Source organism: Lepidochelys olivacea (assembly GCF_965140295.1).
Source record: "Lepidochelys olivacea isolate rLepOli2 genome assembly, chromosome: 7".
In the NCBI taxonomy this organism is placed as follows: Eukaryota; Metazoa; Chordata; order Testudines; family Cheloniidae; genus Lepidochelys; species Lepidochelys olivacea.
This window is the reverse complement of record NC_140417.1, coordinates 57,630,796-57,658,493: the sequence shown is the minus strand read 5'-3', so window position 1 is coordinate 57,658,493 and position 27,698 is coordinate 57,630,796. Positions and strand designations below refer to the sequence as shown.

At 46.3% G+C, this 27,698-nt stretch overlaps 1 protein-coding gene and 1 long non-coding RNA gene across 4 annotated transcripts in view; one reads left to right on the top strand and one right to left on the bottom strand.

Moving 5' to 3' along the window:
- Positions 1-1,101: 1,101 nt before the first annotated feature.
- LOC311523206 lies at positions 1,102-3,773 on the bottom strand. Its single transcript, XR_014712293.1, has 3 exons — positions 3,378-3,773; positions 2,310-2,699; positions 1,102-1,732 (listed from the first exon to the last, which is right to left on the bottom strand). It is a non-coding gene; the product is annotated as an uncharacterized lncRNA (long non-coding RNA).
- Positions 3,774-12,465: 8,692 nt separating this feature from the next.
- MARCHF8 (membrane associated ring-CH-type finger 8) overlaps positions 12,466-27,698 on the top strand; it is a 173,298-nt gene continuing 158,065 nt past the window's right edge. The window contains exon 1 of one of the 3 annotated variants that reach the window (XM_084633909.1): positions 12,466-12,644. The gene's annotated coding sequence lies outside the window, so the exon portion shown is untranslated. The remainder of the gene's footprint in view (positions 12,645-27,698) is intronic. The other 2 variants (XM_084633907.1, XM_084633908.1) reach the window with 2 other exon arrangements.

Sequence of the window (27,698 nt, the reverse complement as noted above, 5' to 3'; positions counted from 1 at the left end):
TTTTTTGACTTGCTTTCCCTTGCCCTGAGGTGCAAGAATACCAAGATGAGAGCAGCCCTCACAGTTGAGAAGCGAGTGGCGATAGCCCTGTGGAAGCTTGCAACGCCAGACAGCTACCGGGAATCAATAAGTCGGGAATCAATTTGGAGTGGGCAAATCTACTGTGGGGGCTGCTGTGATGCAAGTAGCCCACGCAATCAAAGATCTGCTGATATCAAGGGTAGAGACCCTGGGAAATGTGCAGGTCATAGTGGATGGCTTTGCTGCAATGGGATTCCCTAACTGTGGTGGGGCCATAGACGGAACCCATATCCCTATCTTAGCACCAGACCACCAAGCCGGCGAATACATAAACCGCAAAGGGTACTTTTCAATAGTGCTGCAAGCACTGGTGGATCATAAGGGACGTTTCACCAACATCAACGTGGGATGGCCAGGAAAGGTACATGACGCTCGCATCTTCAGAAACTCTGGTCTGTTTCAAAAGCTGCAGGAAGGGACTTTATTCCCAGACCAGAAAATAACTGTTAGGGATGTTGAAATGCCTATAGTTATCCTTGGGGACCCAGCCTACCCCTTAATGCCATGACTCGTGAAGCCATACACAGGCACCCTGGACAGTAGTCAGGAGCCGTTCAACTACTGGCTGAGCAAGTGCAGAATGGTGGTCGAATGTGCATTTGCATGTTTAAAGGCACGCTGGCGCAGTTTACTGAGGTCGGTTAGACCTCAACGAAACTAATATTCCCACTGTTATAACTACTTGCTGTGCGCTCCACAATATCTGTGAGAGTAAGGGGGAGACATTTATGGCGGGGTGGGAGGTTGAGGCAAATCGCCTGGTCGCTGGTTACGCGCAGCCAGACAACAGGGCGGTTAGAAGAGCATAGGAGGGCACGGTGAACATCAGAGGAGCTTTGAAAACCAGCTTCATGACTGGACGGGCTACGGTGTGAAAGTTCTGTTTGTTTCTCCTTGATGAAACCCCCCGCCCCTTGGTTCGCTCTACTTCCCCGTAAGCTAACCACCCTTCCGTCCTCCCTTCGATCATCGCTTGTAGAGGCAATAAAGTCATTGTTGCTTCACATTCATGCATTCTTTATTAATTCATCACACAAATAGGGGGATAACTACCAAGGTAGCCCAAGAGGGGTGGTGGAGGAGAGAAGCACTGGGAGGGGTGGTGGAGGAGGGAAGGACAAGGCCACACAGTACTTCAAAAGTTTAAAACTTTAAAACTTATTGAGTGCCAGCCTTCTGTTGCTTGGACAATCCTCTGGGGTGGAGTGTCTGGAGGCCCCCCACCGCGTTCTTGGGCGTCTGGGTGAGGAGGCTATGGAACTTGGGGAGGAGGATGGTTGGTTACACAGGGGCTGTAGCGGCTGTCTGTGCACCAGCTGCCTTTCCTGCAGCTCAACCACATGCTGGAGCATATCAGTTTGATCATCCAGCAGCCTCAGCATTGAATCCTGCCTCCTCTCATCACACTGCCACCACCTTTCAGCTTCAGCCCACCACTTAATCTCTTCAGCCCGTCACCTCTCTTCACGGTCATTTTGTGCTTTCCTGCACTCTGACATTGTCTGCCTCCACGCATTCATCTGTGCTCTGTCAGTGTGGGAGGACAGCATGAGCTCAGAGAACATTTCATCGCGAATGCATTTTTTGCACCTTCTAATATTCACTAGCCTCTGGGAAGGAGAAGATCCTGTGATCCTTGAAACACATACAGCTGGTGGAGAAAAAAAAAGGGACAGTGGTATTTAAAAAGACATTTTATAGAACAATGGGTACACTCCTTCACGGTAAATCTTGCTGTTAACAATACATACATAGCACATGTGCTTTCGTTCCAAGATTGCATTTTGCCTCCCCACTCTGCGTGGCTAGCCCCTCATCCCTCCCTGTGGCTAACAACGGGAAATATTTCTGTTCAGCCACAGGCAAACAGTTCAGCAGGAACAGGCACCTCTGAATGTACCCTTAAGAAAAGCACCCTATTTCAACCAGGTGACCATGAATGATATCACTCTCCTGAGGATAACACAGAGAGATAAAGAACGGATGTTGTTTGAATGCCAGCAAACATACACTGCAATGCTTTGTTCTACAATGACTCCTGAGTACGTGCTACTGGCCTGGAGTGGTAAAGTGTCCTACCATGGTGGATGGAATAAGGCTGCCCACCCCAGAAACCTTTTGCAAAGGCTTTGGGAGTACATCCAGAAGAGCCACGAATGCCAGGGCAAATTAATCATTAAACATGCTTGCTTTTAAACCATGTATAGTATTTTAAAAGCTACACTCACCAGAGGTCCCTTCTGCACCTGGTGGGTCCAGGAGGCAGCCTTGGGTTGGTTCGGGGGGTACTGGCTCCAGGTCCAGGGTGAGAAACAGTTCCTGGCTGTCGGGAAAACCAGTTTCTCCACTTGCTTGCTGTGAGCTATCTTCCTCGTCCCCAAAACCTGCTTCCATCTCCATCTGCCTCCATCTCCATTGAAGCAGTCAAACAACACGGCTCGGGTAGTGGTGGCTGAACCCTCTAAAATGGCATGCAGCTCATCATAGAAGCGGCATGTTTGGGGCTCTTACCTGGAGTGGCCGTTTGCCTCTCTGGTTTTCTGGTAGGCTTGCCTCACCTCCTTAAGTTTTACGTGGCACTGCTTCGGGTCCCTGTTATGGCCTCTGTCCTTCATGCCCTGGGAGATTTTGACAAATGTTTTGGCATTTCGAAAACTGGAATGGAGTTCTGATAGCACGGATTCCTCTCCCCATACAGCAATCAGATCCCGCACCTCCTGTTCGGTCCATGCTGGAGCTCTTTTGCAATTCTGGGACTCCATCATGGTCACCTCTGCTGATGAGCTCTGCAATCACCTGCTGCTTGCCACGCTGGCCAAACAGGAAATGAAATTCAAAAGTTCGCAGGCCTTTTCCTGGCTACCTGGCCAGTGCATCTGAGTTGAGAGTGCTGTCCAGAGCAGTCACAATGGAGCACTCTGGGATAGCTCCCGGAGGCCAATACCGTCTAATTGTGTCCACAGTACCCCAAATTCGACCCGGCAAGGTCGATTTCAGCGCTAATCCCCTTTTCGGGGGTGGAGTAAGGAAATCGATTCTAAGAGCCCTTTAAGTTGAAAAAAAGGGCTTCATCATGTGGACGGGTGCAGGATTCAATCGATTTAACGCTGCTAAGTTCGACCCCAACTCTTAGTGTAGACCAAGGCTTAGTCACTTTCAGTCTACTGCTAGTGATGCACACATGGGAGAATGAACAGATGGGAAAACACCCAGCACAGGAAATGCAGGTGGAAGGGAGGAGGGAAACTGAGCTGAAACCAAGAGAAATTAGAGAATAAAAAATCTTAGGCACTCACCTTGTCCTTTCTCTACACAGAACGAGTGAGAGAGAAATGAATGATCCCATTCACAAGGGCTGTGTCCAGTTTTAAATGTCCTCGGTGATGAGGCTTCTCAGCTTAATAGATCATACTGCAATATGGCCTAAATTTTCCTTTGCTGCATTTTTATATAATTAGAGATGATGGGGATGATTTGTGCATGCGTATTCAGAACTCACTGCACTTTGTCAGGGAGCTCATTACAGCTGTCTTTTGAAGCCAAATGATCCAATGTTGCACATTCTGGTGCATGAAGTTGCATCACCGTTCTGCCACACAATGTCCTAAGAGAGCAACCTCCCACCTAACATGGGATGAAACTGGTCCAGCCCATTAAAAATGTGGTGATATTAATGCAAATAACACTAAAACACTGAATTTATTAAGGCCTGCTAAAATAACCTTGCTATCCAGAAACACTGCAGAATTCTAAAATGATCACCTAAAACATTGCAGTATCACTATGGAAGCATATAGGCTCTGGGTCCAGTACTGCAGAATACTCTTTTATATGGGGAGAATGAGTGATACTTAGCTCAATATAAGGGGCTGGCTAATATAAATTACTCATAGTGGGCAATGCGGCATTTCAACATGGTGCACTTTTCTGACATGATTTTGGCTCTGTCACTTCTATGCTTGTGGGGGTTTAAGGGTTTTGAAAAGTGTCTAGTACAGTAGACCCTCAGTGTTACGAACACCTCGGGAATGGAGGCTGTTCATAACTCTCTTAATGTTTGTAAGTCTGAACAAAATGTTATGGTTGTTCTTTCAAAAGTTTACAACTGAACATTGACTTAATACAGCTTTGAAACTTTGCTGTGCAGAAGAAAAAATGCTGCTTTCCCTTTATTTTTGTAGTAGTTTAACACAGTACTGTACTGTATTTGCTTTTTTTGTGGTGGGAGTGGGGGAGTCTCTGCTGCTGCTGCCTAATTGCATACTTCTAGTTCCAAATGAGGTGTGTGGTTGACTGGTCAGTTTGTAACTCTGGTGTTCGTAACTCTGAGGTTCTTCTGTAAGTGCACTGAGAGAGTCCATGCTGCTTCTAAGCAATATTAGGGTCTCACTCTGGGGACAGAAATTTCTATCATCTCCATTTAACAAAAATTAGTATTTACTGTTGGTGAAACATGTCTGACTGGTAGCCCTGAGGGCCATGTCTACCTACCCACAGCACAGATACAGGACGGAGGGTACCAAGGTAAGCTTCACCCACCCCCTCATCAATATCTTTATCTATCGAATCTAGCCATCACAGCTATTTCTTAGACCCTCATCACCTTGGTATATAAGCATCTTCCTCAACCTGGAGCTGGAAGTACCCACTTAGCAGAGTGAAGTAGGCCATGTCTCCATATACTCCCTACTGAGATTGCCAACAATGGTTCAAGTTAGTAGCAATATACTGATCTATTTGAGCACCTTATAATATGTAATATGTCCATAGGAACAGCTTACCTCCTAAACTTAAATTCATTCATCTCTTCTCACTTTCCAAGAACGGGAGACAGTTATCTAGATTTTCTTTGCTTCCTCCATTCTGGGCACAAGCAGATTTTTAAAAAAAAATTAGTTGTCTAATTAATGGGAAAGCACTAGCAAAGACATAGAGCTTGCACTTTGTCCTGAAGTCAATCAAAGTTGTCATTCTCAGCTGTGGAACTGTTGCAGAGAACCCTGATTCTATCTCCCATTAGTGTCACCTCCACTGGCGAGAGTTCTAGTGTTCCTGAAGATGGCAGCTACCACCGGTGCTCTTGGTTGCAGAAGAAGAGCAGGTGTCTGAGGTAGGTGGGGCCCAGCCCATTGAGAGCTTTTGGAGTGAAAATGAAGATTGGGGGGAAATTTTTCAAAAGCACTTAAGTGGCTTTGGTGACTAAGTCCCACTGACATTCATTGGCTCCTAAGGCCCACATCCTCAAAGGTACTTAGGTGCCCTCATGGGCAGCGGGTATCGCAAGCTGGGGGAGGCTAAGCCTCCCCAAACAACCTGGCATGGCCCTGCCCACGCTCTGCCCCCAGGTCCCCTCCGGCTTCCTGCTTTTTCCCCCCCCACCTGAGTTAGGGCAGCTTGTGGTTGGGACTTGGGGCAGCTGGGCCCAGTGCTCGTGCCGCTGCCTGCCTACCCAGCGCTGGGACTGTGCCACCTGCCCAGCGCTTCACGGCTGGGGCCACGCTGTTCACCTGGCACTCGGGCGTCCCGGGGTTGGGGATGCTCGGGTGATTGCAGTGGGGCGGGGGTTTCTGGGCTCCAGTAGGGGAGGGGCAGGGCCTTGGGCAGAAGGGGTGGAACCAGGGGCTAGACTCCCGCATTGGGTGGTTCACATGCTGCCCATGGGTGCCCTAACTCCCTTTGAGCATCTCAGCCAAAGTCACTTTTGACAATGGGACTTAGGTAAACATTTTCAAAAGACCCAAGGATTTAACATGATCCTGTATTTGATGCATGGCCATGGCAATGATGAGAATGCTTGGTGAAGGCATTTTCTAACTAGTGTTGGTCAGCAGACAAGCTGTTGCGGCATGCTGCACCTGCCAGAATTTATTGAGCATCTGGTTTCATTTTTACATAGAGTGGTTATAATTACCACACTTAGAGATGAAGAATGCACAGATCAGTGTGGCCTAGGCCTGTATTAAACCCAAGTGGGTGTAGCCCCTGGTTAGCAGAAAGAGGAAGAGGTCATTTTTGACCCAGGAACCTCTCAGTGCCAGCTGGCAAGGGGCATGGAGAGGGGGGCCTAGGGGTTACAGGAATCTCCTGAGTCTGGTATGTACATTGTAATTCACAAAAAATTGACATCATGTGATGTCTCAAATACAGGCCAGTGTCACACTGGTCATCAGTATCACTGTGAAATGTACATACAGATATTATACAAGAGTTATGCATAGAGATTGAAAATATACTCTTAATTTCTGTATCTGGAGGTTGGTCACCCGCACAGGTGACAAACAGGTTTTCTGTCAGCCAAGAGATGTTTATCATCTATCTCTTTACATCAGGGGTAGGCAAACTACAGCCTGCAGGCCAGATCCCGCCCATCAGGGCTTTGGATCCGGCCTGCGGGATTACTAGCCCATGGCGCCGTGGGGCTAAGGCAGACTCCCTGCCTGCCCTGACCCCGTGCCGCTCCCAGAAGCTGCTGGCACCACATCCCTGCAACCCCGCAGGGGGTGTGGGGTGGACAGAGGGCTCTGCGTGCTGCTCTCGCCTGCAGGTACCTCCCCTGAAGCGCCCCTCGGCCGGGAACTGCGACCAATGGGAGCTGCGGGGGAGGTACCCACAGGTGAGGGCAGCATGTGGAGCCCTCTGCCCCCCCACCCCACCCCCAAGGGCTGCAGGGATGTGGTGCCAGCCGCTTCTGGGAGCGGTGCAGGGGAAGGGCAGGCAAGAAGCCCACCTTAGCCCTGTTGCGCGCCGCTGCCACCCCGGAGCCACTCCACGTAAGCGGTGCCAGGCCGGAGCCTGCACCCCGAACCCCTCCCTGCATCCCAACCTCCTGCCCTGATCCCCCTAATGCCCTGTCTTGAGCCCCCTGCCGCACCCCTCCTGCACTGCAATCCCCTGCCCTGAGCCCCTCCTGCACCCCACACCCCTCCTGCACCCCAACCCTTGCCTGAGCTCCTTCCTGCACACCACACCCCCTCCTATACCCCGCACTCCCTCCCGCACCCCAATCTCCTGCACCAGACCTACATTCATTGCCCTGCATGCAATTTCCCCACCCAGATGTGGCAGTTTGCCCACCCCTCCTTTACATGTAAATTGAGTATTGTCTCATTCACAATGGGTGAACCAGTCTGAACCAAATGCAAATGAAGGATTCTAAGAATTTCAGAAACTAACAAGATGAGAACAGCGGGAGGGGGACTAGGGAAAGCCCCTTATCTTGTGATACTCTTCAAAGATACTCTTCTTTGCTCTATTTGGGGGGCAAAGAAGTCATCTCTGGGACCTTTCACTTGGGATGTAAATAGATAGCAAGTTTGCTTTACAATAAAGGTTTCAGAGTAGCAGCCATGTTAGTCTGTACTCCTTTTCTTTTTACGGATACTTGTGGCACCGTAGAGACTAACAAATTTATTAGAGCATAAGCTTTCGCGCCACAAGTACTCCCTTTCTTTTTACAAAAAAGGAGTCTCAACCAAGCTTGATTGGAAATGTTGTGGAGAACCTTAGGTAAGAAATGTCTTTAGACTGATTAACTTGTTAGTTTAGTCTCTAGAAAGCATATTATAATTTTGTTTTTTATGTAACCACTTGTTTCCATCATTTTTACTATCACTCGGATCTCTGTTCTTTGATAATAAACCTGTTCTTGTTTTGGAAACAGTTTTGAGGCATTTCCAACCTGGTCTTCATTGGTGCAGTTTAGATCTTTTACTTTTCATTCATTTAAACCTTCACAAAACATATGAGACAAGGGGAAAGTGAGTGGGATAATGGACCCTTTCCATCAGCATGGTCAGGCATATCAATAGCTTATTGCAGCTTCCTTCATTTTAGGCTTAAATGTTGGTCAGTTGTACGTTGTAGTCTGGTTTCTGATGTGCATTTAATTTTGTTTCGGAAAGTTATTAGTGTGTGAAACTTTATTTCTGCATAACTATTATTGTTTATATTCCAACAGCACCTAGAGGCCCCTGCTGAGATTGGGGCAAAACTCCATCATGGGCTAGAAAGGGTTTAAAGCCAGTTAGCCACATCTATTGCACCTGTGCCATAATTAATTAGTGGCTTCACAGCCAGAGGGGGCAGGAGGAAGAGGGGTCAGTTGATAACTTAATGGACACTTGGGCCTCATAAAAAAGAGAGAGCTCAATCTGGGGATGAACCACAGTGAGATTTCTATGAGGGGGCAGAACCAGAGTCTGCAGGAAAAGACACCCCTCAGGAAAACTCCCTCTCAATAGCAGAGATGGGCAGAAGACTCCAGGGTAGCTGAGAAAGGGGGGAAATGAACACAAGTCCAGAGGAAGGGCTGATTTGTTGAGATGCTTTGGACATAACAATGAACTATTGTTATGATGAAAGGGTTCTGAAATAGATGCTTCTCACTGGGAGGGTTGAATCATGCACAAAGACAGACTGCAAACCCCTGCAATGCAAAGCTCTGACAATATGGGGTGATGTGACAACCACTTACAGGGCCTATTGTACTAAGCACAGTACATAGCTGTAGTGAGAAACTGCCTCTGTGGCAGATTGCTTACAATCTAGAAACCAAAGAATAGGAGGGGAAACAGAGGTACAGAAACTTCCCAAAGTCACACAGCAAGTCAGTGGTCATGCTGGGAATAGAACCTAGGTCTCCTCTAAATCTAGTACCTATCCATTATACCTTTAGGGCTTCTGATTTTCAGTTTTAACTGATGAAACACCCCCAATTAAAAAAAGAGAGAGAGAGAGAAAGAAATGTATATTTACATAAATGTTGCTTATATCTAAGGGCTTGATTTATCTACATGGAGCAGCAATGTTTACTACAGGGGTGTGATTTCTAAAGTGCACTGATGTGTTGCACGTGAATTGGTCCACACAGACCCTGCTGGCTTGCACTAAAAGTTCCCTAATGCTCTTTAGCATAGTGCTGTTTGAAACACTACTATATTAAAGCACACTTGGGAAAATTACAAAGGGATTACTCATTGCATTATGACAGGTTTCAGAGTAGCAGCCGTGTTAGTCTGTATTCGCAAAAAAAAAAAAAAAAAAAAAAGGAGTACTAGTGGCACCTTAGAGACTAACCAATTTATTTGAGCATAAACTTTTGTGAGCTACAGTGGATGCAGCCAATGAAGTGAGCTGTAGCTCACGAAAGCTTATGCTCAAATAAATTGGTTAGTCTCTAAGGTGCCACTAGTACTGCTTTTTATTACATTATATACTACTATGCAATGTTGCATATATTATATACTGCCATAATGAGTAATCTCATTGTAATTTTCCCTGCTGTAGCGAGTAATGTATAATATAGAGATTTGACATCTGTATAAACTTAAAAGTTGCTAAAAATATGAAATAAACAAAATAAATAAGCAAAAGCAGAAGCCCCATGATATCACACTGCCTCCAAATAACACACGATTATTATAATCTCTATACTATATCCAGTAGTGGAAAATACTTTGACTACAACCCAAGCAGGGCTGAGCCTAGTTAATAACTGAATGAGGAGTCCAACACATCTCCATAGAAACATAGGGAGCTGCAGGAAATAGTGCTGCTGAATCCAGCAGGTGCCACCTTCCCTTCTGTATCAGTACGGAAGCAGTGCCCCACCCTGGAGATAAGCAGCCCTGTGATGCTAGCAGTGTCATTTTTCAAAACCAAGCTCTTGACCCCTTGTGGTCATTAAAGATACCCAGTGCTTTTCACAAAAGTTAGGAACATTGTTAATTCTGTTATCCTGGCCACATTCTAACTGGAATTCCAACTTGCCCTCCGCCTGAAGTTCAGCTGGAGAAGTTATTCTTCGGTTTCTTTTCTAAAAATCTATTGTGAAGTGTTGCTAGCATAAAGGGGTTATCACACTCCACACCAGGAAACAGATACCTTTTGGCAGGCATACCTCTGGGAGGCGTGCCTCACTAACGTTGTCATTCATTTTAGCATCATTTCCCTCCATCCTGCATTGGGCGCGTGTAATTGCTTTGTATTCCTGTAGATTACTGACATCAAAAATGCAGACTCACGATACAGATTACAGAAAACTTGGACCACGCTCAGAGAACTCTCACATTGTATCAGAGGTCCCCCCTCTTTTTGTTTTGCTAAGTCTGCTTTAAAGGTTGTCATCTTTCTTCAGGTTCTTTTTCACTTATTCTCAAGTCTTGCGATAAAATTTCTCATTGCTGGGCAGAGGAATGAACTCTCTCTCCCTCCCTCCTTACATCATTTTAATTTCCCGTTATTCTCACTTCAGCCTTATTTTACAAAGACTCACGTATTCCAAACATATCTCAGAAAACCTGTGTGAACAGCTCTGGCCCTCTGGAACAAGTATTTACCATTTATGGAATGAAAACTAGAAATTACGACAGGTCTAGCAGCAGCCACAAATAACATTATGGTGCAATTTTATTGCACCAAGGATCTTTCATAAGATTATTTTCTTGAATACATATTTCCACCTTTTCTTCCTCTTACATCTATCTCTCTATCTCTTTCTTCCTTTGGCTCTATTTATTGCCCATTATCTCCATAGCCTTTCATCCTGCAACCTCTTTGATTACTTTTATGCATTTACAAAATTCAAGCCTACAGTTATATGATATAAATAGTTAACCTATCACAAAAGAGCAAATGATGACACAAGAATATTGGCTATATTCTTTACTACGTTTCCATCTGGGGAGTTGGATGCCTAACTCTTTTACACCTTGTCTACACTAGAAAATTGTATCACTGTAACTATACTAGTATAGTTAAACTGCTAAACTCCAGCTTCCAGTGTGGATGCAGTTTTATCAGTCTAAACATGCTTTATATCAGTATAACTATTCCTGTATAAGAAGGGAATAACTGTGTCTACACTGCCTCTTTCAGCGCTAAAACTTCTGTTGTTCGGGGTGTGAAAAAACACCCTCCTGAGCGACAAAAGTTTTAGCGCTGAAAAGTGCCAGTATAGACAGCGCTTTATCGCCAGGAATTCTCATTCGGAGGTTTTTTTTTTTTTTTTATCACCGGGAGAGCTCTCCCCTGGCGATAAAGCATGTTTACACTGCCCATGTCACAGCACGGCCGTGGCTGTGCTTTCAAGTGGGTAGTGTAGACATACCTTACAGTATAAAGCACTTTTATACTAGCATAACTACATCCACGCTAGGGGTTATACCAGTAAAAAAGTCACAACCCTATTCAATATAGTTATACATCTTTCAGGTGTTGCAAAAAGGTTATGTGTAATTGTTTTTATGCTTGCATTAGAACAGCGAGAGCTACGGGAGTGGGTGATGTGATTTATATAGGCCTGACCCATATCTTGAATTAAGAGCCTTTTTTTGAGGCGGGTGGGCGGGCGGGGAAGGGGGGGATATGGTGACCAGATAGCCAGTGTGAAAAATCGGGATGGGGGTTGGGGGGATAATAGGAGCCTATATAAGACAAAGCCCTGAATATTGGGACTGTCCCTATAAAATCAGGACATCTGGTCACCCTAGGGAGAATGGTTCAGGGAAGATGGTGAGGCTACATGAATACAGAAGCAGGCGTGAGACCAGGGTCAGTATACCTGGGTTCTCTTAGTGGCTTTGCACCTGACTCACTGTGCCATCATAGATACGTCTTTCTTTCTCTCTCTGTGCATCAGCTTCCTTACCTGTAAAATGGTGAGAAAACCTTCTTCCCAGGTAAACTGAATGTCTGAGATTAGATGGTGATGCAACTTTATGTGGTGATGACGACTGCAGAGCTGTTCTCTGCCAGTCACTTGCTGCTCAAGGGTGTGACATGCCCCCGGGGGGGTCCAAGTGCACAAATGTCCCCACTTGCCAAGGGCATGGTGGCCTCAGGTTGCAATATCTTCCCCCTCGATTCCCATGGTGGCCTGGGAATATGATACTCGCATGCTGGCATCAGTGTACAAGATCTCTGCCCATGGGGTGCACGGTGGCCTCAAGGTACCAGGTCTTCCACCGCAGGTGCATGCTGCAGCCTCCACCCACAGCCCTCGAGTGGCATGCAGGGGTGGGGGTGCTCGGGGCACAGTGGGCATACTTCAGCCCAGCACACCAGCCTCCTCACAGAGGCGAGCAGCCTTGGGGCTCCACATCCCCTGCCAGGGTTATGAGGGGGCCTTGGGGGGAGGCGTGGACCCTCCCACTGGCGTGCAGCAGCCTAGGGGCACCGCGACTTTCACAGGGGGCAAGACAGATTGCAGGGGTTCACGGGCACCCAAGCACCGGGCTCCTATCACCAACCAGAGTGCCAGGGGCCTGAGGGCGCCGCGTCCCCGCCCCGAGGCTCGGCCTGCCGCGCTCCAAGCTCCCGGCGCCGCGGCCCCTGCAGGCCCAGCCGGCCCCGCCCCGCCCCGCCCCGCCCCCGGCCATGGCGGCGGGGGCAGGGCGGCGCGCTGACAGACAGCTAGGCTTTCCTGTGTAAACAGGAGCCGGGCAGGAGCTGAGAGTCCGGGTCCGTTCCGGCCGGCAGGAGCCGCGCAGCCCCCCGCAGGAGCAGCCCGCCGCCCGCCGCGGCCATGGGTAGCAGCCGGCCTGGGCCCAGTGCGGAGCAGCGAGGTAATTGCGGGCTCGGCCCCCGCCCTGCCCCCGCCATGGGGGCCCCTTGGAGCCGAGGGGCTGCTGGGGATCCCCCCACAGCTCCACCCCGCTGGACAGGGGAAGAGGCTGGTATCCCCCCGTCAAAGGGCAAGAGGTTTGGGGGTCATCACCTCCATGGGGAGCGGCTGGGACCCGCACCGGCCGAGGAGGGGTGTCCCCAGTGGTTCCGGGGAGCAAGTGACTGGATCCCACCCGAGGGGGGACAGGCAGGGGTAGTACAGCACATAGGCACCCTCAGAGGCGGCATGGCTCCCAGCCCCAATTCCCTTAAAGGGACAGGGCGCCCCACCCCCAATTCCTCTAAGGTGTTGGTGGATCCACTCATTCCCTAAAGGGTCAGGAAAGGTTCACGGAATCCCACCCCCCAATTCATTAAAAGGGCCAAGGGATCCCAGCCCCAATTCCCCTGAAAAGCCTGGGTATCTCTCTCCACCCCACAGGATTGGGAAGGGACTTGGGAGCTCTCCCCAAAGAGCTACAAATTTTCAAGTGGCATTGGCCCTTCCTTCATTTAGAATCAGATGATTCACATCTCTTTCCCATAAAAGTCTGACTGCTTGGGGGTGCTTCCCACTCATAGTAACAGTCAGTTTAAAGGGGTATCTATCCCTCCCAGTCTCGGTGGTGTGATGGGAGGGAGGGAGTATCCTTCCACAGGTAATGTGCATATCAGCTGAATCGTGGGGGTGGGGAAGGTTATTGTTGCAAGCAACAGGCAGCTCCGGGGGGAGGGAGACAGCCCTATCCCCGCTGTCAGCAGCCTATGCAAGAATGCATTTCCGTCTCCTAACTCAGACGGAGCCAGGGAAATACACTATTAACCAAATGAAGCCCATTTGACTCTTGATTGTTTTGGCTGCAAAGTTATTAACACTTTGATTATGATCCAACATGGGCTCATATAAGATGCTCATTGTTTCTGCTGTTGAGCTGAATATGACACTAGTTGTAGCTTGTGCTTTATTTACAGCCTGAGTCTATGGGACAGCTTGCTTGCTATTAACTTTCACATCTTGGCACGTCAGCTCTCGTTTTGCTAAGGAAATAGTGAAATTATTCATGTGTAAGTATAATTGGCAATTATGGGGTCAAATTTTGTGCTGACTTATCCCCTGTATGACAGTCACATAGGGCCTAAGTCAGTGCAGAATCAGGGCCAGGACATAAGGACTTGATTTTTATTTTTCTGAGTTTCAGTGGTTAATATAGAGGTTTATAATTCCTAGTATTTTGTTTCCATCGATACACAGGTTCTGCTTGGAAAAATGTTGGTTTCATGTTTATTCTCTCTATATATATCAGCTGTGCTAAGTTTACGAGTACAAGGATTTCTCCCCCACCTGTAACTGCCTTCCCTGCAAAATCATCCTTGCTATCTCAAGTTCAGTGTTATAATTGAAGGTATAAATATGACTGAATACAAACCAGGAGCAATCAGTTGGGTAGGAAGGTGTCATTTTTTACACAGTTGCTTTTCAGAGGAGAACCACATGTTGAATATTTGCATTAGCAGGAAATAAAGAACATAAATCTTGGATAATATTTATTCAGTGTAAACTGAGATTTATAACAGTTATAACATGATCATTTTTCATAACTTTAGGAACTAGTTGCCAGATAGAAAGGACAACAAGAACATTTTATTGGTTGTCCTCAAGTGCAGCATTTCATCTTTCCTCTTTGCAGTGGGTTTCAAGTGCAGGGGAAAAGTCAAAGGATTATTGACATTTACTGATTTAAAACTGATTCCTTTAAGAGTGAAATGTAGGATCGTTTGCAGTTTAGACATTGTATAACAGGTGTCTTAATTCTAAACTACCAAGGATAGTAAGTTTATATAACAAGACAACTGTATAATCACATAGGAGATAAGCCACAGGGAGCTTGAGAGAGGAGGTGGAGAGTGAGATGTTGGAAGGAAGGGCTTAAAGGAGAGAGGAGAGAACTTGAATTCAGTCTAGGATATGACAGCAACACTGCGTCCTGGAGCCAAGCATCAACACTATGCAAGTAGTTAGTCTGGAAGGGTCTTGTGCAACTAGAAAGAGGTCTGGAGGAGTGCAAGGCTGACAATGTTTGTGGCCTTGTCTACAGTAAGAATATTGACAAGAAAAGATTTTACTGTGCAGGATATCAGTGCCTGAAAATAGAAAATAAGCTCTGAGAACTCATTGCACAGCTATACAAAGTCAAAATTGTTGAAACTGTGTCAAAAAGGACAACTAGTTTTCAAAGGCTAGAAAATCCTCATGTTCCAAGACTACTTCTGCCAGGTGTAGAGAGAGTGAAGTGTCTCTATGGGGGTTAAATTCAGTGGCTCTAACAGATTACTACATCCTAAATTTGTAGCTGTGCTCTTCACAGATTTGCCAGGAAATACCAAGGGCTTTGCCATTATGGATGTAACTCTTTGAATGAATAACTCCTCCACCATTCACAAATGTTAATGGAGAATTAACAGGATATGAACTGTGCCCTTTAATCATTGGTACTGTGACCAGTGATGATGGGCACATAGGGAAGAACAGGAAACTGAAGTAAACTGTTCAGGTGTAAAGATCTTTTGATGTTGTTACTTATTATTTGTATTATCATAGTGTCTAAGAGCCGTAGACATGCACCAGGACCCCTTGTTCTGTAAAACACTGCTGTTAGCCTGCCCTGCAGAGTGGAAGGGATGTGTAGGTGAAAGTTTGCACCTCCATGTTGATAAAGGTGCCTTCTGGTTCAGAGCTTCTGGGAGCTGGTAGTTATTGTGGCTGAAAATGGAGCTGAAGGTCTTACTGCTTTTGGGGTGCACATGGGAGGATATTTTCCTTTCTGCTGGTTGGGCAGGAGGCTCATGCAGCAAGGCATACTGCTGCCTCATTCTGCATATCACAGCCAGAGATTTCCTGGTGTGGATATGTTCCCTCCAGAGCACTGCTGTTCTGGAAAAGACAATAGTTAGCCTTCACAGGAAGGGAGAAGATTCCATGCAATAGGAGATAGTTGCTGATATGGGACTACATAGGGAGGCTGGAGCAAGCTGCTTTTGACCCCAGCTAGAGTAATTAAATAAGAGTTTTATTGAATAACACTTTGGACAGTGCTATGTTTCAAAAGGCTATATTCATCCCATGAATCTGTAAGCCTGTGGGGCCATGCTGGAACACAGCAAATGCTCCTCTTTACACATTATAAAGGGGTAACCGCTCTTGTACTATCCACTGTTCCTGCTTGCTTACCCTATTTTAGTCTTTATCTGGCTAATATACATAACAGGACAATGGCGAAAACAGAGGAAACAATAAAAGGAGGTTGGAAGTAGGTTTTTTTCTTTTCAAAGGTTTAGGCACTTAACTTCCATAGACTTTTGTTGGGAGTTAGGTGTCTTAACAGTCTTCACCTCTATTCCCGCACAAAGGTTTTATAGCCTAAAGCAGTGGTTCTCAAAGCCGGTCCACTGCTTGTTCAGGGAAAGCCCTTGGCGGGCCAGACCGGACCGGTTTGTTTACCTGCCACATCCGCAGGTTCGGCCCATCGCGGCTCCCATTGGCCGCGGTTCGCCGCTCCAGGCCAATAGGGGCTTCGGGAAGGGCGGCCAGAACCTTGGCCCGTGCCACTTCCCGCAGCCCCCATTGGCCTGGAGCGGCAAACCGCGGCCACTGGGAGCCGCGATGGGCCGAACCTGCGGACACGGCAGGTAAACAAACCAGTCTGGCCCGCCAGGGGCTTTCCCTGAACATGCGGCGGACTGGCTTTGAGAACCACTTGCCTAGAGCACTCTTAACTAACAAAAAAGGAAATATGGGATAAGGCATACCAAATCCTATGAAACAGCGTCATAGAAACCTGCCCTGTCTTCTTAAATGTGATCTCTCTGGCCTCAGAGACATTTTAACTGCTCATCCTCTTCTGAAACTCATGGCTGGCCTACACTATCGGGGGCGGGGGGAGGATCGATCTAAGTTACGTGAATACAGCTGAAGTTGACATACTTAAATGTACTTACCGTAGTGTCTTCACTGCGGTGTGTCGACAGAGGTGCTTTTCCGTTGATTCCCCTTGCGCTTCTCATTGAGCTGGAGTACCGGAGTCGACGCTAGAGCGATTGGCGGTCGATTTATCGCGTCTATAGTAGACACGATAAATCAACCCCTGCTGGATCGATTGCTGCCTGTTGATCCGGCTGGTAGTGTAGACAAGCCTTCAGTGCCAAGAAAAATAGCTCTGCTCCTTTCTCATACTTCCTTTGGTTAGTTCCCCAGAATTTGTAGATAATTCCATGTAAGGTGTTTATGAGAACCATCTCCCTCCAAACCTGCCCCTTGCCTTGTGGGTTTGTGTATTGAAGAAAGTTTCATAACAAAGCCCTTCTGTTCTAACCCAAAGTAATTACCCATGTCTTGGTTTCACAGCTGCTATTTCCTCCCACCTCTTTAATGGTTCTCCTAGTTTCCTTAATGGCTCTGTTTATACTAAGGTCTGAGCCACATAAGGTCTATTATTCTTTCTTGGTGACACCTAGCTACAAGATAAAATGGGTCAGATTGGATTGTAATAAGTAATTTGCATTCAGATATAGGTCTGTGACTATCCCACTTCTGTGTGGGATGGGATTTTTCTCAAATTCAGGCATGAGCCAAGTAAATGAGTCCTCTGCTCTAAGCCATTCAGATTAACAATGGTAAATTTAAAAAAAACGTTTTGGAAGTAATATAGACCCTCATGTTGGGGTATGAGCCAACTTGCAACTAGTGGGGAGAGAACTTTCCCTGGGAGTAGGTTATCCCATAACCGTCTAGTACTGCAGGACTTCTTCCTCTGAAGCAGCTTGAGCTAGCCGCTGCCAGAGACAGGATACTGGAGGTGAACCTCTGGTCTGATCCAGTATGGTAAATATTCCTATAGAACAGTGGTTCCCAAACTTGTTCTGCCACTTGTGCAGGGAAAGCCTCTGGTGGGCCCGGCCAGTTTGTTTACCTGTCGCGTCCACAGGTTCGGCCGATCGCGGCTCCCAGTGGCCATGGTTCGCTGCTCCAGGCTGAAAGGAGCTGCTGGAAGTGGCAGCCAGTATGTCCCTCAGCCCACTACTATAGAACAATTCTAATATTACTTATAAAAATATGTACAAAACTCACTTGCAGATTTATTGTGACACATGCTCTGTTGACCTAGAGCTGAGATTACTCAGCACATTGTAAGATTGGGACCTTGCTTTGATAATGGGATGAAAGATGAACTTAGGGTCAAGGTATGTGACTGGAATCAGGAGACATCTGTTCTGTTCCTGGCTCTGTCACAGACCCTAGGCAAATCACTTAAGCATTTTATGCCTCAATTTCCTCATCTGTGTAATAGAGATAGGGACAGGAAGTTGCAAAGTTAAATTTAATGTTTGTAAGGGTTTGGAAATATAACTTGCTGTCCAGTTAATATCTCCAATGTAGCAAGCCAATGGTGGGTTTGTAATGGTCCCTATGGCAAGTGTAATTTAAACAGCACAATTAAAAACGTCCCCACTTGTACCCAATTAGGAGAATGGGATGCCCCCTTAAAAGCATATAAACTGTTTAAGGGAATTTCTGGGATATTTAAGGCTGTTTTTTTTAAAAAAACAGTCCTTATTGTGCCCTACAGGGTCACTATTTTGTATGTGGCCAAAAGGCTTACAAGGTGCTGCCAGCCAACTGGACAGGTAGCTATTATATAGCTCATGGAGTTCCTCATCTGTCAATAACTGCCACACTGCCCAAAAAAAATATTAAAAATGCCCGAAACACCTCTGTTAAGTCACAAAAAAAGACCCTGCGGTGACTGACTATGGCATTGGAGGGCAATATGAAAAATTCCCTCACAACCGAGAAGCTTGTAGGGTGCTCTGTACTGAAAATAGCGCCACTGTTTTCCAGGCCAGCCATGGCATGATAGCCCACTATACTGTAAGGCTGCAAATGGTACTTGAAAAAGTTGCCCTAGAGTTATTAGAGGACTTAGTTAATAATTTAGGGTCAGCAATAAAAACTTTAAATAAAAAGGTACAGCAGCTCAGAATGTTTTCCCTCCAAAACAGGCTGGCTTTGAACTATCTCTTGGCATCCCAAGGAGGGGTTTGTGCCCTCGTCGGGCCCCGATGTTGTGTATCTGTAAATGATAGCAGTTATAAAATCTATAAAGAGGTGGTACAGGCTAAGGCCCATGCCGGAGCACAGGTTGCCTATACTGCCCCAAAGAGCAATTGGTTGCAAACCTTGTTTTCAGGCTGGGGTTTGTCGTCTTGACTTAGTGGTTTATTTAGCCTGTTACTAAAATTTCTCTTTCCTGTATTGCTTGTATTAATGATATTATGCTGTGCAGTATCATGTGTCAAGGCCCTTTTGCAAAAGTTAATAAGTCATTCTCTTCAGGGCTATCACAAAGTGCTTATGCAAAATCCTATTGTAAAAAAATAAATAGCCCAAATAAAAAAACTCAAAGCCAAGGCTGCTAAGTGTTCTCAAAAAAGGAAGTTGTTGGAAACACTGGGGCATGGCCACTAGGTAACTCGAGGGGATGGAAGACCACGAGTGTCGATAAACCCCCCTCGCACTAGGCCCAGGTGTCCTTACCCCCCCCCCCACCTGGAGGCACTCGCAGCAGCTCTGCGTACTAGGCCCAAGTGACCTTGGCCCCCCCGCCTGGAGGCACTCACAGCAGTTATGCTAAGGATCTGCAACAATATGTTGCAGAATCAGACTGCCTAAAACTAAACAAGGCCAAACAGGGCAAATATTAAAAAAAAAAAAAAAAAGCTAAATAAAGCAGCTTTATGTATAGTTTAACAAATAATACAAAAACCAAAAAAACTAGCTGGTAACTAAATTGACTGACTATATGGATACTTCGGGCAGCTTGCTATTAAATAAGTATGCTAAAAAAAGCATATATAAAAGCCTGTGTAACTTCCTGCTCTGTGTACAGGGTTTGAGATTCTATTCTCCCTGTACCTTTTTAAAGCTTCAAATAAACTTTTCTGCTTCTCCACCCCGTTATAATTATTGGGTAAAGCATAGTAGTAGTGAACCAACCCTTGCTGTTGTTTTGCCTCTCGGCACTGGGTGCCGGCAACAATGGGAAAAATGACTTGTTGACGTAGTTACTGCCTCTCAAACGACGTTGGTGGAAAATCCCCTTTCCTTGCTATCAGAAGTGTCCAGTCTGTAGTGGCACAGCTGCACTACTGTAGCTGTGCTGCTGTAGCAACTGTAGTAATGTAGACGTCCCCTAAGGTGCAGCCCTGGCAGACAATGAGAGTTGCCCCGATGTCACTGAGACCAGAATTTGCTTCGCAGTGCACCGGGAGGCTTTAAGCAACGCATGTCTGGTTAATTTTTTCAGGGTAGAATTTCAGCTGTTGAGTGAGTTTGAGTCATATAGGCAGGAGTAAGCAAAACCCAAGAGCAGATTAGACTCCAAGTGTGTTAACTTTTACTTCCTGTTTGCTGTTTAATGGGAGATGCGGGGGGGGGAGGATTTATTTCAGTATATTGGCAATACTGACAGTGATGATGGAGATCCTCTTCCTCATACATGTTATATTTACAACAGGGAATCTTTATTTTACTTAAATTTGTCATCACCACTTAAGGAGACAAGACAGTCAGTGAAAAAGCCTCCTTGAAACAGAAACCGGTCCTGTAGCAAGCTGAGGGAGTTGCTAGGAGGACTATTTATATCTGCTTTCACTGTCACTGGCTCCTTGGGTCACCCAGGACAGAGGAATAATCTCTTTGATCTCTCTATTTCTAGTTGTAAAAGCGCAACGTGTTATGGAGGGTGAATCAGTGTGAGGCTAGTCTGTCCCCTGTTATAATCCCTTGTAACTACAAAATCATCAGTCACAAGGGTAAGGTGAATGGAAAGATCTAAATGTATTACTGTATTCTAATACTCTTATCTGAAGAAAGATGGATGGAAATAAGCAGGTGCTTTTCAGTACAGGGGTTCTGAAATATTTTCATAGCTTGGGCCTCTCTGTAGTAGGAGATTCCTTTGATGGCTCCTCTCCTCCCATTTACAATGCCATAACTGCCTTGTTGGCCTTGTTCACCAGCAGCGCTCCATCTGTCTCCTGTGAACTATCAGTCTTTGAAACATACTTTTGGCTATTTGGAGGGTAAGTGCTGGGCTAGGTAGAAAGAGAGTTGGCAGTGCTTTTTCAGTAAAGGAAAGCAAAAGTCTTTAATAAAATCAGTACAGCAAAAGTGGCATCAGGTAATAATTTACTTGGGGTGCAAACTGACTATGAAAAATGGATGTGTTAAGTAGCCAGTCTTTTTCCTTGGGGTGCCAATGCCTCTTGGAAATCCACCAGCTGTTTGACTTGTTGTATGACTTTGTTTGGAAGCCTAACCTTCCAGGATATATAACTAGTTTCCCCTGCAGTTTTGCATCAAAACAGGACTGCTTTCCTCGGGGCTTGCATGGTGAAGACGCAGCTACTGATTGAGGGCAGGTTCTATGTGAAGATGAACAGCATTTACCAAACCTGAGCAGGGAAATACTTTGACTATCTAGGACATTATAAAGACATAGTAATCTGTTGTGGAATTGGAATAGCGTTTTCTTGTTCCAAGTTATATATACATATGCACAGAGCTAAATCCAGTCAGCTTGCAAAAATTGTTGCTTAGCTCTAAAAGTAGAGGAATGATGGTTCCTTAGTGGCTAAAACATTGGGCTGGGAGATAGGAGATCTGGGTTTTATTCCAAGATGTGTCACAGACTCACTGGACAAAGTTACTTAACCTCTCTTTGCCCATAGCCCAGACAGTAGCTGCCTTCCAAGGGTGTTGATTTTGACTGTAAACTACTCTGAGATCCTTTGATAGAAGGCACAACAGATGGGCACAAAGTGGTAATTGTGTTAGTACAGTAGACTGTTTTTAAAAAGTTGTTGATTAACTAGAAGGAAAAAGAATGAAGTAGGTAAACTTTACATTTGTCTCTTCATTAGGTCAGTTCAGTTCTAAAGGCTATTCAAAAAGCAGCTTATGTGGTTTGAACACAGTGGGTAAAAATATCTGTTGCTCCCAGCATAACAAAACTGAAGCCAATAAATGTGGGATAAACTTTCAACCCTCTAACTGCATTAATGTTTTTATGCAGTGTGTTAACACTGTAGTGCAGTGAAAGATCTTATTTCTTTTCATGCCTCAGAGCTTTTTATAATTGTTTTAGCAGCTCTTAGTATGAATTTATTTTGTTACAAATGATCTGAGAATGATGGTGACATAGCACTAGTTAGCGTTATACATTACATGGCGAGCGGTAACTGTGGGTGATGATCCACATGAGACCCAGGTAGTTATGACTGTCTGTTAAAGCACAGTAAAAAAGTCCATCAACCTTCTTCCAAATCACATCAAATAATGGAACAGAACAGTGAAGTTGTAGTTGCTGCTTCTCCTTAAATTAAGGATCAGAGAAATTAATGAAAAGATGGACTATATTCTAAGAAGTTCACATGCTGGATCAATTTAATTCCAGGTGTAATTCCACAGGCTTCCACTTCCCACTCTGTCAGCATCTATCAGGCCTACCTGTGGTCCCTCTTCTTTTCTCCCTGCCTGTTGCTGGGTTGACTTGATCGGTTTGTGTGAATTCTGCTACCTACTCTTGACCACTGAATGCATCCGATGAAGTGAGCTGTAGCTCACGAAAGCTCATGCTCAAATAAATTGGTTAGTCTCTAAGGTGCCACAAGAACTCCTTTTCTTTTTGCGAATACAGACTAACACGGCTGCTACTCTGAAACATGACAATCTTAAGTAATTCTATGGCTACTCACAACTGTTAGCACCTCGCAGCCTTTAATGTGTTTATCCTCACAATACCCATGTGAGTTGGGAAGTGCCCTGCTACAATTTCCATTTTATAGATGGGGACCTGAGGCATGCAGAGACTGAGGGTGGGATCTATAAATCTATTTAGGTGCCTAAGTCCTGTTTTTAGGTGCCATTGTGACCCACAAAACTCTCTCTCTCAGCTGCTGCCTAACTTGTGGGTGCCTACACTTGCTCAACACCAATGGTTTTGCACTGAAAGTTCTGTAGGAGCCTATGTTTTTGTCTCTGGGCTTGCTCACTACTGCCCCACTCTAGGTGCCTGAGTGCCTATATCCCACCTAAGCCCTGGGGTGATGACAGGCCTAGAGCTGCATGGGGCCTGATCCAGTAGGCACGCTTAGAGACCACTTAACTCCACAAAGCCTCTAGCGCAGGGGTTAGGGTACTAACGCAGGATGTGGGAGACCATAGGTTCAAGTTCCCATGTCTGCCTGATGTGGAGAAGAGATCTGAACAGGGATCTGCCACCTGTCAAGTGAGTGCTCTAACCCTTGGGCTGTGGGATATTCTGATGTGGGGCTCCCTCAGTCTCCCCTGTTGAAGTTGTTCTACTTAATGTTATTCAATTATTTAATTAAACTGGGCCAGAGAAAGAGTTAAAATCTCTCTATAACCCAGTGGTTAGGGCACATACCTGAAAGATGGCAATCCCTGTTCAGATCTCTTCTCCTTACCAAGGTCTCCCACATCCTGGGTGAGTATCCTAATCATTGGGCTAAAGTTATAAGGGAGGGCGGCATCTTCACCTTCCTCCTCCTCCTCCCCATCTTCCCTGGGGCTGCTTTGTGGAGTTAAGTAGCCTCTGAGCATGCCTGCCAGATCAGGCCCCACATGCGACTTAAGCGGAGGAGCACCTGTCATCCCCCAGCTTGGGGATCACTAGTGGAGATAGGCACCTCCCTGCAGCCTGGACTTAGGTGCCTATCTCCAAGAGAGGGGCAGGGTTTACCATGCACCACTCTTGTTGGCATCTCCCATTGGCTAGCTGACCCGGCTCCCCACCTAGCATGCTGGCTTTTGTGAAACATGTTCTAGGGTGCCTGTCTCTCCCCATTCATTGCATAAGAGCCTCAGTGCTTAACTCAGGCTTTGTGGATCCCGGTGTTGTTCCTGTGATTTTTCTAGGCACCTAAAAGTTAGGCTTTGCAATCTTCAGTGTCACAATGCCTAAGTGCCTTCCCCAAGATCTCACAAAGTCTTTTGCAGAGCAAGGAGCTGGATCCCGGTCTCCTGAGTTCCAGGCTAGCATCCTACCATTCCTTTTGACCTGTCTTCCCCCAGGCAGTCCTTCCAGATCTGACTGTCCTTCCAACATACTAGAGAGACAAGGTAGATTGGGGGCAATTTCTGTTGGTGAAAGAGACAGGCTTTCAAGGTTACACAGAGCTCTTCTTCAGGTTCTGCTTCTTCCAACATACTGTCCAGGATGGCTTATTGCCATCACAAGATCAAACGGGCAAAGGTATTTCTCCCAAATTCCTGTGGATAGAGCCTGGCAAATAGTGCAGTAATTAAGATCTGCATTATTTTTGCAAATTTTCCAAACAAATTTGTTTCACCTGTGTTTCTTTCTGTGACTTTCTGTAACAAAGTGATCTTTACCAAACCTAAAGATCAAGAAAATTATTGGTCACAGAAATTATTCAAAATAAAGAATAAATTAGAGAAGAATGTAATATCTTCTTTGACAATTTGTGAATAGAAAGAAGCAAACTTCAGCTAATAAAATTTCTGTCCCTACAGCCCTTGTAAGATATGATGGCCTATGCTGGTTAATGCATACTTTGTCAGGTGAGTGGGGAAAGAGCCCTGCTCTTATGCACCTTAGGAGCCCTGCAGCTCCCAAGGCTGTTACTGGAGATGTTATCTCCCCTGTGGACATCCCACAGTGTGTGGGGAAACTGCATTTTAGTGTTTTCCAGCCAAGTTATTCAAGATTGTGTAATTTGCATGTATTAGCTTTTTTGCAAATCAAAAGAGGTTAGAGGTCACAAAATGGGAAAGTCCTTAAAAAAGCTATATTAAGATTAAGGTTGCATGGTACAGCACTCAAGTGGGGAAAATGACAAAGTTAAGGTTGTGACCTATCATGTGAGGTGCTGAAAACCCTCAACAATCTTTGTAGACATGGCAAGTTGAGGGAACTCGGCACATTTCCTGATCAAGCCCTAAGTCAGACTTGTTCTCTTCCATATTTCTTTGCTGTTTTCTCTGCTGGAATCTACCAAATAGTCACCAAATGAGCTCACATTTGTGCACTGTCCCCGATCACCTTACCTGAGAGAGGGCAATAAAAGGAGACTTAGAAAATGGTGCGGTGTGCTATCATGAGCCCTTCCAAGCTTCCTCCAAGAAAAGATACCGTTTCAGTCTGACAGCTGTCAGGGATGCTGATTACTTCAAGAGTTGTAACCATCTTCATTGCAGTGTATGGAGTGGGGGTGTTCCTGCAGCTGTATGCTTTATAAGATTTTCCCATTCCAGACAGACACTTTTTATCTCCTCTCGCTGCTTCCAGGTTTTGAGAGAGCTGTGATGAGAGAAACTCAGGAGCCTTGCAAAGTCCCCTATCAGCTGAAAAATGGTTACTTGCTCTTTTCTCTTCTCTGCTCCCCCCAAAGATGGTTGATAGATGTATGTGATGTTGGCTGCTACTTTGAAGAGCAGGATTCTAGAGGTTGCATTTGAACCTGGATGTCTATAGTATGGTATAAGGAACTGTGATGGGTATTTTATAAGTGTCCGCTTCTTTTGTTCAACTAGCAAAATACTAAAAATAATCCAGGTTATATTTCCACCATTTACCCCTATTTATAAGCATTAACTGATAGCCGTACTACCTCCCACTCTGATCTCATTTCATCTCATATGCTAAGCAGGGTCGGCTGGATCAATACTTGGAAGGGAAACCTCCAGGGAGAAAACAGGTGCTGTAAGAAGTGGTGTTGATGGCATTCTGCTGAGTGAGTGCCCAGTTCTAAAGAGTGCTAAAGGAGTGCTGTGATTTGTGTAAGCAGGGGAATAGTCCTGCTATTGTGGGGAACGTTCCTGGCTCCTGCACTATCCCGGTGAAATGGGCTAGCAAAAGGATCTGAGTCCTCGCTCCCACTTCCTTTATCCAGTGGCCTCCCTGCCCTTGAGAACTCCCCTTCCACTCTTCTGTCTGGCAGAGTCCTCATAACCCCAACAAGGCTGGGCCCAGGATTCCTGGGGGGCTTGACCCCCAACCCTGCTGTGGTCACCTAGGGCAGGGGCTAGGGTGTCCCCACTCCAGGATACTCTCTCTGCACTGGGCACTTCTCTGACCCACTGACCATTACATACAATTTAAAGCAAATGCAAGTTATTTAATCAACAATTAATTTTAAAAAGAATAGGAAAAAGTTAAAGGAAACACATCACCCCGCTCTGTGGCAGGGAACATCACAAACAGTGTCTTTGGAATGTCAGGGCAGTTCACAGTCTGTTCCTTGTAAGTCCCAGGCTTCCTTCTCAGGCCCTGGCTGTGCTGCAGGGATGCTGTGGGTTGGACACTTGCTCTGGTGGTGGCCACACGCTCTCGGGCTCCAAGTGGTAGGACCCTTCTTCCCTGTGTTGCCCCTGCCCTGTTGGGGTTACGATCCAAGCCTGGCCTGCAGAGCCCCTAGGCTGAGGCATCTCCCAGTGCTGGGCCCACTGCCCAGGGTCCCCCTCGCTCTCCCCAGCTGCTCACCGCACCCAGCTCCGGACTGCTCCAGCCCCAGCTCCACCACTCGGTCTCAGCACTGCTGCTGCTCTGCCTCCAGCTCCCTGGGCTGCTTCTTTGGCCCCTCTGCCTCTGGTTGCTACAGCTCTGCTCCCAGGACAGGTCTGCTCTGCAGGCTGCTTCTGTGACTCTGCTCCGAGCACTGACCTGCTTCCTGGGCTGCTTTTCTGGCCCCTCTGGCTCTGGTTGCTGCAGCTCTGCTCTCAGGGCAAGTCTGCTTTCTCTGGGCTGTGCCCCTGGCTTTGGGGCTGCAGCTCTGCTCCCAGGACAGGGTCTGCTCTCTCTGGGCTGCTTTTCTGGCCCCTCTGGATCTGGCACAGCTCTGTTCCCCAGCTCAGCTCTGGCCCCTGCTTTCTCCTTAGCTTGGCCCCACTCTGTCTGACCCAGGCAAATCCAGCTCACAGGGAGGACGGGACCTTCCTGGCCTCCTGACTCTCTGATTAGCCTGCCTGCCCTGTCATTCAGGCTGACCTGGAGCATTGGCCTCTCCCCATTGTTCCTGAGGACTATCAGTCTCAGGGTCCTGGTTTCCCATAGACCCTTCCCCTTTTAGTACTGGGAGCTAGCCAACCAAAACACCTCCACTAAATATTAGTAAGGGGGCAACAGTCCCCTTACATTCGGGTGAGATGTAAAACCACATCCCTGGTCACTTGTGCTCAATAAAATTCCCTGGCATTTTTTGTGGTTGCAAGAATCATGTTGTTGTTAACCTTAGTGTCCTGGACATGATTTCAAAATTGAGTAATTTAAATTCTGTATTCCTTTACAAAACAAATTCCCTACTGTTTATATGGCCATAGTGTTTTTTTTTTTCTTCACTTCCTGCCTTAAGCTGTTGTGCAGTGTTTTGTGCTGATTTTAAACAGCTGTCTTGTTTTACTTCAGAGGTGGTTACCTTTCAGTATCAGAGAGAAGGGAACCCTGCCATTGGAGATGTTTAGCACCTTGTAGGACCCAAAGTTTATTTGTGTGAAGGGTGATATATAAATGTAAGGTCATAGTTATTATCCTTATTGATACACATAGGAAGCTGTCAAAGTCGCTGCAATGTGGAGATGCCACAAGACCTTGCAGGAAATGTTAGGAGATGTGCATTACAGAGAATTGTTTCCTACCACTTTCTGTCTAATAGAATTTTGCAGGAATATTGCACGTCTCAGCCTAGAGGCTTTCATGTCACCATGTCACATCAAGAGGCACACAATGCCAATCACTGAACAGCATGTTTGCCTATAAAATACAATAATGTCTTCCAAGACAGCGGTTTTATGTCAGCACATCTAGTAGCACAGTACTCCCTGGTACCATGGCGGGCACAGTCACGACTAGGGCCCTACCAAATTCACGGCCTTGAAAAACGCATCGTGGCTCATGAAATCTGGTGTGTCCCTCCCC